This window comes from Pezoporus occidentalis, unplaced genomic scaffold, assembly GCF_034315485.1.
Source record: "Pezoporus occidentalis ecotype Australia unplaced genomic scaffold, CSIRO_AGI_Poc_V1 ctg41, whole genome shotgun sequence".
Lineage (NCBI taxonomy): Eukaryota > Metazoa > Chordata > Aves > Psittaciformes > Psittacidae > Pezoporus > Pezoporus occidentalis.
In genome coordinates this window covers 518,783-537,567 of record NW_026915736.1, presented here as the reverse complement: position 1 = coordinate 537,567, position 18,785 = coordinate 518,783, and the positions used below count along the sequence as shown (strand labels likewise).

The 18,785-nt window shown below is 37.6% G+C and overlaps 1 long non-coding RNA gene across 1 annotated transcript in view; it reads left to right on the top strand.

Annotated features, from left to right (window-relative positions):
• LOC134171581 (uncharacterized) overlaps positions 1–12,800 on the top strand; it is a 68,957-nt gene extending 56,157 nt beyond the window's left edge. Inside the window, exon 3 of the long non-coding RNA XR_009967663.1 lies at positions 12,686–12,800. This is a non-coding gene — a long non-coding RNA (uncharacterized LOC134171581). The remainder of the gene's footprint in view (positions 1–12,685) is intronic.
• Positions 12,801–18,785: the final 5,985 nt, after the last annotated feature.

Genomic DNA, 18,785 nt, shown 5'->3' with positions numbered 1-18,785 from the left:
CATGAACCTAACACCAAATGTAAGCAGGAATTCATCTTTATGTGAACAGCAAATGTCTCTTAATTTATCCATTCTTCTTTTAAGGGAGGAGGAAAGCAAAAGGAAGGGAGGTATAGGACATAATGCTAGTAAATGAAGGACACTTTGTATTGAAGAAGAATGCGTTTTCAAGTTAAATACACAGAAATATACTTTTGTGGGATGTTTACATGCTTAACATGGTGACTGACTATCAAAATACTATATCTTTTGTAAGGTAAAGATTTCTGTTATTAACAGTACTCTGTGATTTGGTTGTATTGTTTTTTTTAATTAAAAATACTAACATAAACCACACAAATCATTTATTTGTAGCTAGAGAATAACATTAAAAGGGCAATCTCCTTTCTGCTAAGAAAAACACACACACAAAAAAATTAAAGCACAGCCTAGCAGTTCTAGTTGCCACAAAATTCTTAGATTCTGGAAGGATTATTTTTTATTTTTTTTTACCTTTAGCTTGCAGAGATCACACCAGGAAGAATCTTAGTCTTGTGAAATGGAGAAGGGGGATGGTAGTTAAGTGAACAGATTTCTTTGCTGCTTAATTCACTCTGGTGTTTGCTTTAAAACATTATTATAGTCTTCTTACAAGGAGCTGCTTTCACATCAGGTGCAGAGATGATTCAGGAGTTGCGTATGCCTGGAAGACACAACACTTGCAGAATAATGGAGATTGCCAGGGGAGAAAGCATCACTGTGACACCATTCTACTGAATTCTCTTTTGAACAATCATTTCCTATATCCAAACTCATCATTGCGGGGACAAAAACTAGGCCTGGACAAGGTGTCAACTATGTCTTATGGGAAAATCGCATTAATTTCAGAACCTGCAAATGGGGTGAAACAGAATTTTTTGTTGGGAAATTACTGAATTTCAATTTCTCCTATCAATCTCCATTTTTGTGGATGCTTACCAACAGCAGGGTTTTTTTGTTTAGGGCTAAAACAGTGATGCTTGAGTTTGACCATCAGTGAAGTGGTACGGAGAAGGATTTGTGCACTGAATGAGATTTTTTTGTGTGTAATAGAATTAGTGTATATGATACGTCCTTGTTGCCTAGCATTTCCTATTAAATTTGTTATCACAACCCTGAGTTACTGTTGCAACGTCTGGCCAGAGGTGTGTCATTTAGCAGTTGGATTGATAAAGATACGATCAGGTTCAAAACAAGACAAGACTGCACATGTTGAAACACACTGTGTGTAATAGAAAACAATAGGTGTTAAGACCATTGTAAGCAGACCAGGAGCTTTAACGCCTGGGATCGGTGTTTCTCTTCATCAGCTGGGAAGGAACTAAAATTTAGCCAAAAGAATAAAAGAAAAACTTCCAGATTTCCAGGAAAAAAAATAAAAAATCCCATGTGAATAATTTATTATTTCGACTTCATTTTCCTGACACAACCAGGGCTTCAGGATGAGAGATATGGAAAAGTTCATCCAGCATTTATCATTCTGTCTTTAAACTAAGGGTTGAATAGCATGCAGTAAATACTGACATGTTAACATGCCTTATAAAGAACAATAAGGATTAAAAGAAATAATACCTGCTGGGTGCTTAATTGGCCAGCATTCTCTCTGAGCAATAACTGAGGGTGGAGTTCTTTGGGAAAAACAGTTGTGATCATGTAATGAAAGATAATTAGAACTCATGCACAAGGGAATGGATTATGTTTGAAGACCAAATGCCAGAATGAAGATTATTTTTGCACCCGTAGCATCTGGTCCTATGAGGAAGCAAATTAGAGTAAATAGACTCTTGATCCTGTACAATGACTTTCCTATACTCTAATGAAATATTTTTAACTGTCACACATGGAATTCTTTCTTCCATGTGAAAAGAGATAATTTTTACATGGAGCATATGCTAGTCATTTAAACATCCAGGCCCACAGAATGTACATGAACAGAAAGTCTCACAACATTTGACTCATAGGATTGTTAACTATAGATCTTAGACCCATCCTTGAAGATATCTTCTCAAGATCAGGATCATTCTGAAATTCTTTTAATGCCTACAAAGATTTATATCAGACCTCTTATTTTCTTAGGGTCAAGGTAATTTACAAGTTGTCTTGCATCTGTCTGCAATTTTACAGTGTTGCATGTGATGAAGTATTTTTCAAAGTTGCTTCCACTGCACTCAGGCCAAAATACTGTTGGATTGAGACTTCTTCCCTGTCAGCAAGAACTCATAGGAGAGCCATCTTTGCTCTTGGTCTTATTTTCTCATACCAGGGGAATATGCAGACCGTTCTTATCCCAGCTCTGCAGGATGATTAGCTGCACAGTAAACAAAGGATTTGCAACCAGGCATTATTTTCTATTCTATTTTAATGCGACTGTGTCCTTAGAGTATACCATTTAAGCTTTAATTAGTTATTAACAGTAGCCATTGCAGTTAAATAATTCCATGAAGAGAAAGGAAAACAAATTACTTGCAACTAATCTGTGTTCCGTTTCAGTGCCCTGAAAATGAAGGGTTGCCAGGAGAGCAGGAGGGAGGAGGAGAGAGAAACACTAGTTGAATACATACTGTTTTTTCCCCCAAATGTCAATAACAGCATATGTGAATTTATTGTCTAGATTTCCAGGACATTAAAACTTTGCACCAGCAAAAAGTACTGTGGTTGTTAGTGGAAGATTTCCCATAAGAGGTTCATGTATATACAGCTAGATGTGGAAAATTATAATAGATGGAAGTTATAGGCTGCAATTACGTAGCAGAAAAACATTCAGTCCAGAAGTTTGGTAAAATCTCCTTTTTTTTTCCTTAGGAATAATATAATGATGAAAGTCTTTTCATGGCATTGATGAGAAATTGCTATCTTACAAAACATAGGTTTATTTTTAGCACTTTCTGAGAGATTAAGAAGCTAACTTTCTGATCCTCACTATAAAAAGTTTCAGATTGTCTTAAATTTCTTTCTGTAAGCATGCTATGAGAAAAAAAATCCTGAAGCCAGCTGGTATTGCATGTACTGGCAAAGAAGTTTTAGTCAGTACTTCCATAAAACTTTGTGATGGAAACTGCCTTTTCACTGCCTTTGTAAACAAAGGCAGATACAAAATTAAGTAGACACCTGTAAAATTAATTAAAACCCAAGAAAGAATAATGTGCAATATTTTTTTGTTTATTGTTCTGGTTATTTTTTAGATGTTTAGACTTTTTAGATCTAGCTGTAGCAAATAGGAAACATCGGACACAGGAAAACTGGTGAAATTTAAACCATCTGAAAATGCAAATGATGAGTGCATTTATCCTGATCATGTAGAGTTATTTGGTGGAATGTCTTAAGGTATTCATTTCTAGTGGCTTAGTGTTCAAATTTTAGGGATACATTATGTGACCTGTAAGCATTAACTATGGACTGTACTGATGTTCCATGCCTCAGTTCTCCACCATTAAAACAGGGTTAATAACTTCTTACTTCTGATTGTTTGTTTGATGTTTTGGATTATTTTTTTTTTTTTACAAATCTTAAATTTTGTGGTCTGGGACTCTCTGAGCTATATATGCTTGGTCAGCAGTGTGGAATCCTTCAGTACTACTATTACTCTCATCATAACAAATAATAACTGTTCATCAGTTACCAGGTTTTCTATTCAACGTTAAGACACTGATGTGTGCATTTTTAATAAAACTCCATAGACATTTTTTCATTACTATTCTGCTCATTCTGAAAAACCATTTCCTGTAGCTACTAGTTTGGGGTTTTATTTGAGTTAAAGCTTACAATAGCTGATGAGACTTAGTAATTTCTTATGTAAATCAGCCTGCCATTAATCACCTAGTTTTATTTTCTCCTGTGATATTCTAACCCTCTCATCTCCCCCAAAATAGAAACAGTAGCATGCTGGCACACTGGCAAATGTATGACACTTTCTCAGGGGAATATTAAATGGTGTTAATTTTCAGAACCATAGAAAAAAAGATGCTTAGAGGTTCCATTGTACAGAGTGTATACAAAGATGGGTTTGTCATCAGCATGCATGCAGTCCTTGGACTGTCAATTATGAAAGTTCAGAGGTAGACAGTAATTTCTGAGCTAACTTACTACTCATTCCTGCTTTCTAGCAGGCAAATAATCAGTGAACTGTTTAAAGGTATGGAAGAAGTACCTGCATAAAAAATAAAATGAATGCTAGTAGTGTGAAATGAAAATGATTTGTTTATGCTCTTTCACAGTAAAATATGTTTTAATTTTTTTCAGCTGCATTGATGCAGTGATTTGAAAGCCAGACCACGGTTACCAGGGGCATTATTACAAAACTGGAATTAAAGCTTAGCCTACTCAATCTATCTGTATCATAAAGCAGTCAAAAATGCTGACGGCTGTTGAACTGTTGACAGTTTATCGAGTTTTATGGACTGATGGAATGTAGATCATTAGTATTTGTGTTAATAGTGACTTTATAGTACTGTTTTTAAACAAGGGCATTGATTAAAGAACAGTCATTGAAGAATATGCCTGTTCTCTAGAAAACATTCTTTCCTTTTTATTCTTTTTTGTTTTTTACATTGAATTCAGAAGCTCTAAGAGAGCTAGTTTACTTACTGAGGAAGAATGTGTCAGTAAGTGTAAATCAGAGAATAGCTAACAAATGTGCTTCCTTTTAATTCCCTCTTGATTGCACAGTTTCAGAAAACTGTGTTGTTACTCCCTTTCCCTCCTTTTGTGTTCATACATATGCATGTACATATCCAGCAAGGTATACTTTGTATAGTATAGCTACATCCTAACAACTTCATCTAAATTGTAGAGCTAATTGTTTTGCAGTTAGATGTCACCGATTTGTCATTTTTGAGAATTTGCAGGCACATTAAGAGCTATTTACATGACAGCCATAACTAGAAGCTAAATGGTGATCATAGACGATAGAATCATAGAATGTCAGGTTGGCAGGCACTTCAAAGATCATGTGGTCCAACCTTTCTACACAAAGCATAACCTAGACTACATGTCCCAGCATACTGTCAAGCTGAATCTTGAAAGTGTCCAGTGTTGGGCAATCCACTAGTTCCCTGGGGAGATTATTCCAGGGATGTAGAAGACCACAACACTACCCTAGAAATTCTTAATTCCAAGTTCAGTATCATCCCTTTTCTACAAAGGTATAATAAAAAGACAAAGTAAATTTTTATTTCTTTTGACTATTTTAATTGAACTGTAGAACAGAACTCTGAAATACGTAGATGACATATTAAGGAATATATCTAAATGTAATACACAGTAGGATTTATTTGCTGCTTGCTTTCAGTCTTGTTTAAATTTTAGAGGTAAATGTTGAAGCTCTCTGTCGTATTTTTAAAAGTATCCAGTGGCAGCAGTTTTCTAACTTGTTTTTTTTTCCTTTGCCATCTTTATAATTGTGCTTGCAATCAAACTGGAGTCATAGAATCATAGAATAGTTGAGGTTGGAAAGGACCTTAAGATCACCTAGTTCCAACCCCCCTGTCATGGGTAGGGACACCTTCCACTAGGTCAGGTTGCACCAGGCTCTGTCCAACCTGTCCTTGAACATTGCCAGGGATGGAGCATTCACAACTCAGAATCATCAGATGATTTTTATGATTAGCTGATGCGACACTGTCATCCTAGTGAAACAAACCCCTTATATTCCAGGGCAGATTGCTGTGCTTTCTGCACTATGTGGTGCTCAAAGGTGCTCTGTAGCTTTAGGGAAGACGAAGAACCATGTGAGGAAGCCAAATGATGGTCTGTAAAACACAGGTAGCTTAAAAGATGTCATATTCTTCAGAAGTGGCTCAAGTGGGAGATCTGCATTATGAATGTATTGTAAACAGGAACAGCTATTTGGTGTTGTAGGAAAAAAGGTTCTCTCATAGCTGTCCTGATAACTACCTTCATGCAGGTACAGCTAAATATGGTACTTTTGTCGGTCAACCTTTAGGACAGGTTCCCAGAGAAGCTATGGGATCATTCCCTGTGGACAAAGCATTAGCCTGGTCTGACCCTACAACTGACCCTGCTCAAAATAGGATGTTGAACTGGAGGCTTCCTGAGGTCCCTTACAAGCTGAGTTATTTGGTATGGTGTAGGAGTTATTTCTCGATAAAAAAGCTCAAAACCCCACGTTGGTGGACATACCCATGCATTTCCATCGGACATATGACATAGCCATAGTAGAGAAATAGGAAATGCCTGCACAGCTCTTGCCTCATCCCAGTAAATGCAAGGACTTCTGAGTGTTTTGCAAATCATTCCTGAAATGATGAGCAGTTGGGACAACGAGCACTGTCAGCAAAGATTAAAAGCCAGCTCTTCCCTCTCCAAGGGAATTCTGAAAACTGACAAGGTTTTATTAATATGGGATATGTGGGATAAATCTCTTACAAGATTTCTTCTGGGCATGGTTAGGAATTGAGGTCTCCATCTTCCCCATGCTGAACTGTGAGGTTAATCACCTTTATTCCTTTGTTCTCTTTCCGGCATAACTAAATCTTGCAAAATGAGCAAGTTTCACTGGAGAGTTTGCCATCCACCTGAAAATTGTCTGTAACATGAATATTCTCACATAATAGATGGAATAGAACCATGTTTGTTTCACACTGTGTAAGCTTAATTTATTAGAATATGGTGATGCTACTACTTCAGGGACTGTGTGAACTGAGACCTATTCTGGTCATATCTAACAGATCATGTAATAGTAGTCAGAGGACTGCCAAGATTTTGATCCTGACAGAACTGAGGACAGAAATGATCAGCAATATCATGTCAGGCAGTTTGGGGCCTATTTGAAAACCAAATTTCATAATTAAAAGCATTTGGTATGTAGAATTTTCAGAAGCCATTCTGATGGTTTCTGAAACATAAGACACATGTCTTGGTTGATACCCGAAGTGAGCAGTATGTAAGGCTGGATCATTTAAATCCTTTCTTCTGTCTGTCACTTTGACAGCTCTGAGTAGAACATTGCTAATAAGCATATAGGTCTGGGCTTATTAACAGTTCATAGGAATCAGTTCTTCTCATATTACTGACACAAAGGAATTTGTTAATACTTTTAGAATTTACAGCTGTGGTTTCTGATATAGCTAGTACCCTTTTATTTTTATTTTTATTTTTTGCTAGGGAGTAAATGTTTGTCATTTTGGTAAACAAACTTTCAGTAACACATAGTTAAAAAAACCTTAACTACAGCATTTTGCTTCATATATCATTTTGCTTTCTTCACTGGAAAGCATTTTCTCATTGTCAAATTTTTCTTTATATTAGTTTTCCTGTGTCCACCTTAGAGTCAACTTTACTGTGAAGTTCTTAATATAATGCGATTTGTTTCTGTTAATAATCCCTTATTAGTGGATGCAGCTTCAAAGCATGTTAACCATGCACTTAAAGAAAACATCTACCTTTGGTACTTCAGAGGAAATAATAATACTAATGACAGTGGTACTAGTACTGTCTAGTTAATTTGTATGCAGTCAAGCATATAGTTTTTATCATTTGGAAGGTCATTACCAGTTTGTATAGTCTTGCATAGAGTTAGCATGGGCTATTTTTACTCCTGTAGTGAAACATGCATACACCTTGGTGTTAAGAAAAAATATTTTTATGCAGAAGCAGGCATCTAAAATTAATCTCAACATAAAGCTAAGCATACAGTTCATCAAATCATAGCATATTTGTCATAGGTGGGCAAAGCTGGCTTGATTCAGTGAATTTTACTTAATTGATTGCCAATTAACACAAACTTAATTACTAATTCATATATTGAGAAAAAAGAAAATACAGTTTAACCCTTAGAGAAATACTCTTCCTTGCCCTTAAGCTAACAGTTTCCCCCCCCTTCCTACCCTTGTTTTTACTATGTATTTTACATCATCCCTCCCGGTTGGAGGGGCTGCTGTTAGATGCTATAAAATCAGTCAAAAGAGTGTTGCTATTGCAGAAAGAGCTTTGCATTCCATTAATTGTTCTAACTTCTGGTGCTGTAAGGATAGAAGTACTGTGGAAGCAAAAAGATGAGACAGAAAGAAAGATGTTTTAAGTGAAATTAACTGTTATTTACTGAAATAGCTCAATGTTATGGAAATCGCCCTGTCTGCTACCCTCTGGTAACAGATACATCTCTCTGTAATCTCACAAGCTGTGGAATAGCTTTTTTTTTTTTTTTTCCCCAATACTTTAAATCCTTGGAGAAAGATAATAAAAGGGGTCAACTTGTAGCTATAAATTACATAAATAACAGGCCATTAATTTAAAGACACATTAAAAGGCAGTATCAGTCAGGTAAAAGATCCCCTCTTTTCATAGCATATGCATTTCGGATGTTTCCTTCATTCTACATTTGTGTTTAGATTCCTATTCATCATCTCCTGCATAAGTCACACATCTGAGAACTGAACCCACTGGCAGAATATGTCTTAATATTTTTATTTCTTCTGTTGGTCACATCTAGAGGAAGGAAATGTAAAATTGATTAGAAAACTCAGTGCAGCCACAACTAACCAAAAATCCTGATCCTTCAGAGTTAGAGGTTTTTTTAATGACTTCAAAGAATGCCTTGTGAGGCTGATGTACAAATGAGACCGAAGTCTCACGATTGTTGATGATATTCCCTAGAAGATTACCTTGTGCAAATACCTGAAAATGAAGCCTGAAATAACTTACTTATGTGATACTTTGTCATTAGTTTAACTTCAAATAAGTAAGTGAAGAGTTAGTACTGCAGAAGTCATTAAGTGCATACACCTATCAAGCGAGACCCCCAAACACCACATTTTGGTGATGGATAATCTAGGAAGTCTTTAACTTTCTCTCTACAAACTCCCTGGATGGTTTGGTGCCTGATCACTGTCAGAAACAGTAGTGCCTAAATCAGTGTGGCCAATTCAGTTGGTACCTGCTAGGACATTTCAATCAGGCTTTTGCCTTTCTCGTTGACTTTCTTAGACCCAGCAGTAGCAATTCTCACGGAACAGGTGGCGGTAAGATGGCTCACTACTTCTACTAATAATAGCCATTCTACCCTACGTGGTATAATAAAATATTGAGCAAGGCATCTGGGAGAATAGAGGGTGCTACTTGTAGGAAAGGGTGCAGATAGGAGATGAAGGGGTCATCTAGGTTGATGGAGGTCCAAATAGAAGGTTGTAAGGGGGTTGGAGTCTAGTACTTGGAAGACATTTTCTCTTTTTGTTTATATTTTTAGTTGGTTTTACTAGCTTAAGAATATGTTCTCAGCCTGTTTGCATATGAAACCTGCAAGGGTCTTGATTATTTCATTTTATGTAGAGTAAGAGTTGTAAGGACTGGTTATGAAAGGGCACTAGAAACCAGGAGTTGGATGAGTTTTCTCAAGGACCGGAGTGATACCTGGGTTGAGAAGACTCTAAGGATCCAGACATTACTGAGTTCTTACAAGTATGGGAATGCTGCCTGTTTGGATTCTAAGTTGCACAGCTAAAGTTGTTTGCCTATAATAACTCAATGATGTTCCCTCACCTTTTATTCCCACCTCAAGCATTGTATGTTTGTTTATATCAAACAGAGAAGTGACTGCACAAGTATTTTAATTTTAGAAATTTAGGGGTTTCATTCTGTACTGCATTTTTATGCTTTTATAAGTTTTTTGTCTTTAGTGTGATCTGTGGACATGAATCAATGAAATGTAGATAATTCAGGTCTGTATTTGACTTTCAAGTTAACAGAAGCATGCTTGTGGTTTATTGATGTACTTCATGTAAGGTACTGAAAATCAATTTCATATGGATTTATTTATGTTTGCTAAGTATTTATCCAGCAGTTTATCCCAAGTTCAGTTCTACCTTTGCACCCGCTTAAGGATAGGTATTTACTTAACAGTAAACATCTGTGAAGCAGCAGCACTGTTAAGCAATGGTTTAGGCTGATACAGTAAAAGAAACATAAAAAATGAGAACCAAGGAAAAAAGATAGAACAAGATAGGAAAAAACAACCTAGAAGTGATGGAAGTATATTTAATGGCAGTTAACTGACATGGTATTTCTACATTAAGTTATAATCAGGCACATCTCAGGAAACGTATGTGTCAACGTTAAGGACTTGTAGATTGTTTTGTTAATATTAAGGAAAGAGACCAGTAAGACTTTAAGGAAAAAGTCCCTAACTACTTAGATGAGCTGCAAAGTTAAAATATCCATTTTAAAGCCACTACTGGTGCAGAATCAGTGTTTGTTCTGTGTGAGCCTACTTTCATATATATCTGGTGAAGAATGGCATCTTTTCTTCCATGCTTGTATTCTTTTTTTTTACGATTATGATCATCATACAGGGCCACAGAATTAAGTGCTTTTTCTACATATATTTTTTTTCCTGGGAAAGGGCTTTCTGTTCATAAGATGCCAAGATGCACTATTGCTTCTTGTTCTGGTGGGGGGAAATCTGTTTTGAAAAATCTTTACTTCGCTATAGCTGCGTAAATGGGAGAGAATTCTTGAAAACCTGGCTATATGAATAATATTTTGTAAAAATAGCAGCACGTGGACTCAGTGCATCTTTCAGCATTTAGTTCTTAGTTGGTATTTAACTGTCTGTGATAAGACAAAAAAGTGATGACTTGTTACTGTCTCTTATATTCAAAATGCTGTTGGTGAAAGAGGAAGCAATTCCCATGTTTCAGTTTTGATTAGTTTAGGGAAAGGCAGGTTGTGCTACTCTGGATAATATCAGTAGTTAAAAATAAATAAATCAGGAACTTCCAAATATGCCAGAAAATGAGCTTTGAAGTTTGCAACACACAAATGCCTTCAAATGTCTTTATGTTTGTGAACACGTTTCTTCGGGGGAAGAAATGCCTCGAAAATTTTAATTACCTTTCATTGCTATTAATGCAAATAGTCTTTCTAAAGAAATGAAGTAGAAACCTTACTTTGATTAATGTAAACTGTAAGACCCTTGCTGTTTAATTTCTAGTATGGGTCAGTCTGTCTAATCATGAATAGTTGTCTATATAAGAAGAATCCATAATTTACTGATTTCTTGAATAAGCGTCCCTTCATCATTAATAACATAAAATAGCAGACTTAATAAATAACATTAAATAACAGATTTGATCAGATTAAGAACTTACCTCCCAGAGTTTTCACTGAGCATGGGCAAATGTGCTGAGGAGCATTGTAAATGTTGAACAATGTAGAGAGCAGGCAGTTAGATGGCAAGTGCACTTCTTATTATAAGAGCTCTAAAAGAGAAAAGGAATTATAATGGGACTCCAAAGAATTATAACCTGCTCTCATAATAACAAGTACCAGTCTCTCTAGAAGTTCTCTTTAAGGTTCTGATTTTCTCTATCAGTAATCTTATACTGAAATTACTTACTTGATGACTTTTTCAGATGCGTGGCTCCAAAAGGAGTGTTACTTGTCATCTCATGGGACCTTTGGGTTTCATGTTGTGATAATAATGGAAAAAGTGGTGCTAGCACAAAACAGAAGTTTCCTTTATGTTTGCTCATTGTAAGAAGCTGCTTGTGGGAGGATAAGACAAAAGGATTCTTCTCCAATTTACTTTCTTCAAAGACATGGCAAAATTTTAGGCTTTGAAACTGCAAATGATTTCCTGCTATTTACTGCTGTACTGAAAAACTCAGTTTGACTTAATGAGCGTGAAGATGAAGATGTCTCTTACTCTGTTCCTCAGACAATCAGGCCAACTAAATTAACCAGTGAAACTGTTTGCAACAAGCCGCACTGTTCAAAGTAATGAAATAACAGCATGATAGACTGTGCTGGAGAAATCTGTGAGGGACAAAGCATGTGCATTACTTCAGGGTCAGTGAAGCCCTGCACATAAAACACTTTATGATTTATAGTGTCTCTATTGTAATTCTTCAATATTCAGAAAAAATTAACTGTATTTATCAAAATTTTCATATATTCAGAATTGAGCAATAAACCGCAATATTTTTTCAAAGTTTTTGTTGTTTTTTTTTTTTTTTTTGAAAAGTCAATAAATGACATGCTTGTATCTCTTTAGTGTTTCTCAGTTTCTTAGCGCTTGAGAAATTAATGGCAGGAAGAATGAGCCCTGTATACAGGAAATGCAGAAGTAAAGCAGTAAGGAGCGCACTCTTTGGAAGTAGTTGCTTCAGCTGACACCTGGTAATGTGAAGAATGACTGAATTATACAATCACCAGCTCTTGGTAAGGCTGAAAGCTCACAGAAACAATAAGGGAACAATTCCTATAAAATTGCTCAAATGATACTTGAGTTGTCAGGGGTGTCTTGCTACATATTACAACATCAATTCTTTTAACCCTAAAAAGCAGGCAAAATAATAATTAAGGATCTTCTCTATTTGATATTTGTATGTAACCTATATTTGATATTGGTATCATTTGTCAGCACTTAGAGTTACATATTATTTAATTGCTTTAGAGACCAGGAAATTAAGATAATTTGTGTATTATGAATTCTCAGAGTTGTCTTACTAATTTGTTCATATATACTTGTTCAAACTTACAGTCTGTGGCAGTAAAACTTTCTTTTGGTACTATGAGTTTATGCAGTACTCTCAGAGCTTTTGTTTGTTAGCAAGTATAATAAATATTTGTTAATAAATAAAATAACATTATTTTTATTTGTAGATACTGGAGAATCCTAATGGAATGCATGGGTTTTTTTGTCTTTCTGCAGGTAAAGAAAATAAGGCACAAAGAGGTAACCTGAACCTGCTCAGCATCACAGAAAGGTCACCAGCAGAACTGGCAATACTGTTGAGTCCTTTTCATTACCAAGGAAGTAGGTCAGCTAGGTGAATAAATATTGTTGTCAAATGCCACAGACTTACTATATTGATGTACCTTGCTCTGTCCCAGAAGAGTCATTATGCTTACAGAGCAAGACTTCAGTCTGTCAGAACAGACCATTCCATGGTCTGGTGACCCATCAAATAGCATGTTGGTTGTTAGATTTATGCTTATGTGGTTTGACTTGAAGAAAGGTAAAAAACTAAGGAATGTTGAATGAATTAAAATGGCTGGGTTTGACTGTAATCTTATGACACAAAGCAAAAGGATTACAAAAGTAAATTATTCAAGTATCTGCCAAAGTCTTGAAACAATGTCTGCCCCTCCTAAAGTTTGTTATGACAAACAGTATGCCATTTGTGTACTTTCCCTTGGAAAAGAAGTTCTGGCCCATAAAATCTCCTAAAATGGCTGACCTAATTTTGGTTTAGCAAGAATAATTTATCTTACTCTGGCTAGCACCAAATATACATACAACCAATGCATATATAACAATAGCCATATACAGTCATGTTAGTTATAACTTGTCAGTTTAATCTGAGGAAATAGATGAAGCTGACTTGCTGTGTGCCTTATTTCTTTGTATCTCCACACACTTTCTAAAAATAAGTCTTGAAATGTGGAATGCCCTGTTGGCTGTATGTATATAAGGCCTTTATGTAACTGATGAACAGACAGATTCATTTTTGTGGTTATATTACCATGAAGTTCCTTATATTTGGCATTATTCCATATACATTATTTTTTTACTCTCCCCTTGTAATTTTTCAGGAAGTAAACTTCTCTTCCACTTTCAATTAAATATTCTTCGCTTTTGAGATTTTCAATGTTTATTTATTATCAGGAATATTTTTTGTTTTTGTTTGTTTAATTCAAGCAGTTTGTATGCTGGTGGCCTCCCACCTTTTTAGAACGTTCTGTGTTTGCTAGATGACCATAAGCAAACATAAAATCTGCATTGACATTGAGAAAATAATGTCAGTAGACACGATACAGGCTGCTACCTCCCCTCTCACAGGCTTTATCTGGTGCCGTCGCTGCCACCGCCGAGCCAGCCAGAGCACGGCAGCCACAGCAGGTCTCCCACACCGGGCCCCGGCCCGAGCCCTGAGGCGGGCACTCCCCATCCCGCTTGCGCTGCCGGCGCCAAGTGCCGCGCCCCACCCTGGTCCTACGCTCCCTGGGGCTGGTTTTACCCGGTGCCGTCCCTCCTGGCACGGCCCCCTGTGAGTCCCTGCTCGCTTCAGAGGAGCTCCGGGTTCCAGGGCAAGGTCTGGCGGGGGTCGGAGGCTCCGCTCGATGGCTCTCGCCGCTTAGAACTGAGGCTCCTGGACGAGGTATTTCTTCCTGCTCCGGGATTGAAGGCTGCTCTATGGAGATACCTCGGCGGATGGCCGTTAGTGGCCGACGATCACCGGTTTGAATCAGGTCAGAGCAGACTGTGACAGTAGTTCCTTCCAGCCCCAGATTGAATGACTCTTTTCTGTTTGACCTGCGATATTGGAAATGGTAACCAGTGTTTGTGGGGTGAGTTTAAATAAAGCTGTTGCCAACAAGCTGTTAAAAAAAATCAAAACCCCCAAAACAAACAAACAAGAAAACAAAAAAACAAACCCAGCTTTGTTTGGGTTTTAGAGACTGAATCTCTTTCAGGAGCATTGAAATTCATGATCACCAAAGGGAAACCGATACTCTCTGGAAGTGGTGTGTGAGGAGAAGGGAAGACATAGAGAGTTATTTTGTTTAATCCCTTCAAGATCAGAATCTTACAACTTAGCGGTCACAGTAAAATGAAGAGAAAATCCATGGAGCTCTCTGACAGTACTTTTACCAGTGAGACTCATGACAGTAAAATACAGGAGAGGTAGAACTTTAGAGAAAAGAAAGGGCTGTTTGAAAGCCAATCGCTGATGTTCTGGGGGAAAAAGTATACTGAGCTTACAACATCCTAGAAGAGCCAATGTAAACAAAATTGGGGGAAAGGAGAAAAGGATGGTAGGTGAATGCCTGCTCCTATGCCTAATAGACCTTGAGAAATACGCCTAGCACTTCTAGTATAGCAGAGAGAATTCATTCATTCATTCATCTTTTAGGTCTGCAAGTTCCTTTAGGGTAATGTGAATAGAAGTGATAGCCCAATTTTAATAGGATGGAAAAGACCAGTGGGTGACATTTTTAGGACAATAATATGGGTAAAGACCAATGTTTATTTAATATTAATTAAATTTTACTGCAGGTCTGCACGGGCAATGTACAGTTTACCTGGTATGTTCCCTACACAGCACTCATGTTTCAGCTTTAACTCCTACTGGGGGAATGGAGCTTATTGGTGGCAAGCTTCCAAAGGTGTAAACAAATCGCACAGAAACAGCATTTGTTACACATCCAGGTAATATGGCACATGGTATTACAGCATAATTTAAAAGAAGACAGTAATAAACAGAAAACTGCCCATCAGAATTTATTCCAGAGGCCTAATTGAGGATAAATGTTTTTCATCACAGAGATCTCACTCCCATTTTGCTGTCAGTTTTTGTATGCAGCAGTTCAGCTAAGGGCAGGACTGAGTTTGTTGGGGTAGAGAAGGGGAGAGTAATTTGAGTTTAAAAAAATATTTAAAGATACTTTGATAGAGCAAACTAACTTCAAATAAATTTACAATCTGAAAACAATCTTTCACAGCAGGAACCTAATTTCAGTAGTATGTTGGGGAACTGTTATTGTACTCCTTGAGGTGACTTAAACACACATTTGTGCTGAAATATATTTTTAAAAAAGTATTGATTGAATAGAGTTCTACCACCATAATTGGCTCTACAGAGAGTCTGCAAAGATACATCACAAGCTGATTCCTTATTTACATTTCCAGTGGCACCAATTCCATGAGCAATGCCTTGGGGTGCCTTAGCCCTGTGTTGGGTCCATACCCCCTTTCCCCCCTCCCCAGATCTGCTGCCCAAAGGTGGGCCCTGAGCACTGACGTTCCGGGATTTCTACAAGACAGTAGAACATCATCTCCTCTGCAAGGTAAACTTCACTCCCTTACAGGGAGTCCTTCTGTCTTTGGTGGTGTTCCAGCTTCCAGCCAGTTTAACCCCTTCTGCAGTTGAGTCATTTTGCCCTCCATGCCAGATCATGTCTTTGGTCAGAAATTACTATTGCTAAGCAGTTACAATTTGAATTTCCCCTTCAAATGCTTCAGCGGTACACTAAGCCAGGATCTATACAAAGTCTCTAAATAAGTGAAAAAGAAAGCTGTTATGTTGAACCCAAAGATAACCATCTAGCTCAGGATTTGGGACTTATGGATGCATGCCCTTTCTATAACTGGTAACATCCTTTCTGTAATTCGTTAACACTACACTTTTGTTAACATTAATTTAATGTTTATTATGATGTTTAAGTCACATCTGGACACATGCATCCATGGTCACTTGGGGAGGAAAGAAATTTGTTCAAATTTACTTCTAGTGTCTTTCATCAGGCTACTTTCATTTGAATCTGCCTTTGTATATTATGCTTACAGCGTGACAGTTGTGAATCTGTATTTCTAAGGAAGACCTTTTTTGCCTCTGCAGCAGTGTGTTGTGACCTAGTTTTATATAAAGATCTTAAGTCTGTCTGCTGGAAGGCTGTTTGCAGAAGTTAGGTGTTATGGAGTTGTCATTCTAAAAAGCTAATGGTGATACATATGGGATCCCAAAGTCAGAATAACACTACTGACTGTTCCTGAAAACTAGTCCAGTTTTCTAGAAATCAGGACAGCAGGCAACAGAAGTCAATGAAAAGAAGAAATAGGGATTATCAGTTGCATATCTGAAAATTGAAACATCTGTCTTCCTTGTGACCCATGTCATCAAATCTTAGAAACTACTTGGGTATTTTATCCATTTCTTTCTTCTCATTTTCCAATGAGCAGATTAAATCATGGCCCCCATAGCAGCTTTAAATCAGTATGGAGCTGACAGTGACATCTGGAATATGAGAAGGAAAAAAAATGGCAGCACTACTGAGACTTCCTCCATACCACCCTCTGTAACTGTTTGCAGTACCAGTAGTGACAAAGAGTAATTTTTGAGCTGCCAAGTCAGTTGCAGCTTTTAAGAGCTAAATATTTAACTACTAATAGCAGTACAAGACTGCAGATTTCTATTCATTAGTGTAAGATGCACAAATGCATAGTGGCCAAAAGCCAGTACAAAGCTCCTTTGCCAGGAGGTTTACAGGTTGAATATTGAAGCTTTTCCAAGCATCATGGGCCAACCCTATTAGTCAGCTAACTGCCGCACAGCCGCTCACTCACTAGCCCCCAGTGGGATGGGGGAAGGAACTGGAAGGACAAAAGTTAGAAAACTTGTGGGTTGAGATAAAGACAGTTTAATAGATAAAGCAAAAGTTGCACATGAAAGCAAAGCTAAACAAGGATTCCACTCTCTGCTTCCCATCAGCAGGCAGGTGTTCAAGCATCTCTGGGAAAGCAAGGCTCCATCATGGTTACTTGGGAAAACAAACATCATAATTACAAATGTACCCCCTTCCTTTTTCTTCCCCAGCTTTTATTACTGAGCACTTTGTCATATGTTACAGGATATCCCTTTCGTAAGCTGGGGTAAGCTGTCTTGGCTGTGTCCCCTCCCAGCTTCTTCTGTACCCCCAGCCTACTCACTGGTGGAGTGGGGTGAGAAGCAGAAAAGGTCTTGACTCTGTGTAAGCACTGTTCAGCCATAACTAAAACATGGTTGATTTACCAACACTCTTTTCATCATAGATCTAAAACATAGCATCATACAGGCTGTTACGAAGAAATTTAACTCTATGCCAGCCAAAAACTGTAGACCAGGAAAAAAGGGACAGGAGCTAGTAGAGCAAGTCTGAGTTCCCTATTCAGAGGAAACATGCTGCAGGAAATTTTGCTCACCAAATACATGATTTGCATGTTGAAAATAGCAGTACAATACCTTCCCAGTATGCAGCTCCAAAATCTGTGCAGGAGACACATGTATCTGGCATTGCTTGTGGTTTCAAGCCATTTTCATCTTTTCCTACATCTTCTTTCTCCTCACACATCACCAGCTTCCCTTTGTTAGAAGGGCATTTCTTCGGACTGTTCTGTTCTAGTACTGCTACACCATGTGCTGTCTTGGCTGCAGGAGGGTGTTGTCAGAAAATTCTTCCTGTAATTATCAGAAAAACTAGCAGCCTTAGAGGATCTGCTCTGAAATATTTTCATTTTTAATGAACGTTACATATTGTCAGCCTGTGTTTGCTTGTGTTCTGATAAAGCATGGCATCCTGAGGCACTGTCAAAGTTTTTATAAGAATTATTTGCTCTGTGGGTATTCAGGTTTTTTCTTCAGCTATCCTAACTTCTTTATTATTGTCAGCTTTTGACATACAAAGAGGCCAAGCAGCGTAGACCTTCTGTTCTCATCTACAGACTAAACTCTTTACCATCTCCTACCACTTCCCACTTTGTCACTAATGTTCATGTTGGCCACCAGTTAATTGTTTTTTAACTAGTAGGGACTCCTTCAAGTCTCATTACAATGGTAATAAGAAAGTCCCTCAGCATCAGACAACTCAACATACAGACTTCATGGTTACCCTTCAAAGTAGGCATGGCTCTTTAATCACAGCAAGATCCAGATCTCCAGCTTTGATATTTTTACCTTCAGATTACAGGCATCATTTCAAATGGAGCACTGCTTCCTTTGAGAAGAACAACCTATTTTGTTATCATTGGCTTGAAGCACTGCACTCTGCAGTGCACCCTGTACCTGTGCTGAGACCATCAGGACTATTCCAAGACGCTTCCAGGGTAGAGTCCTCCCTACAGCAGTCCTCCTACAGTGTTGTTTTCTTGCAGACTGTTCTGTTTCTCTGCCCTAGCTCCTTGGCATCTTCTCCAGAAATTTTCCAGGATTAAGTAATGGTCTGCTGTTGTCGGTTCTCAGCATCAAATACCTCAGCAGTGAGGCAGGTCTGCC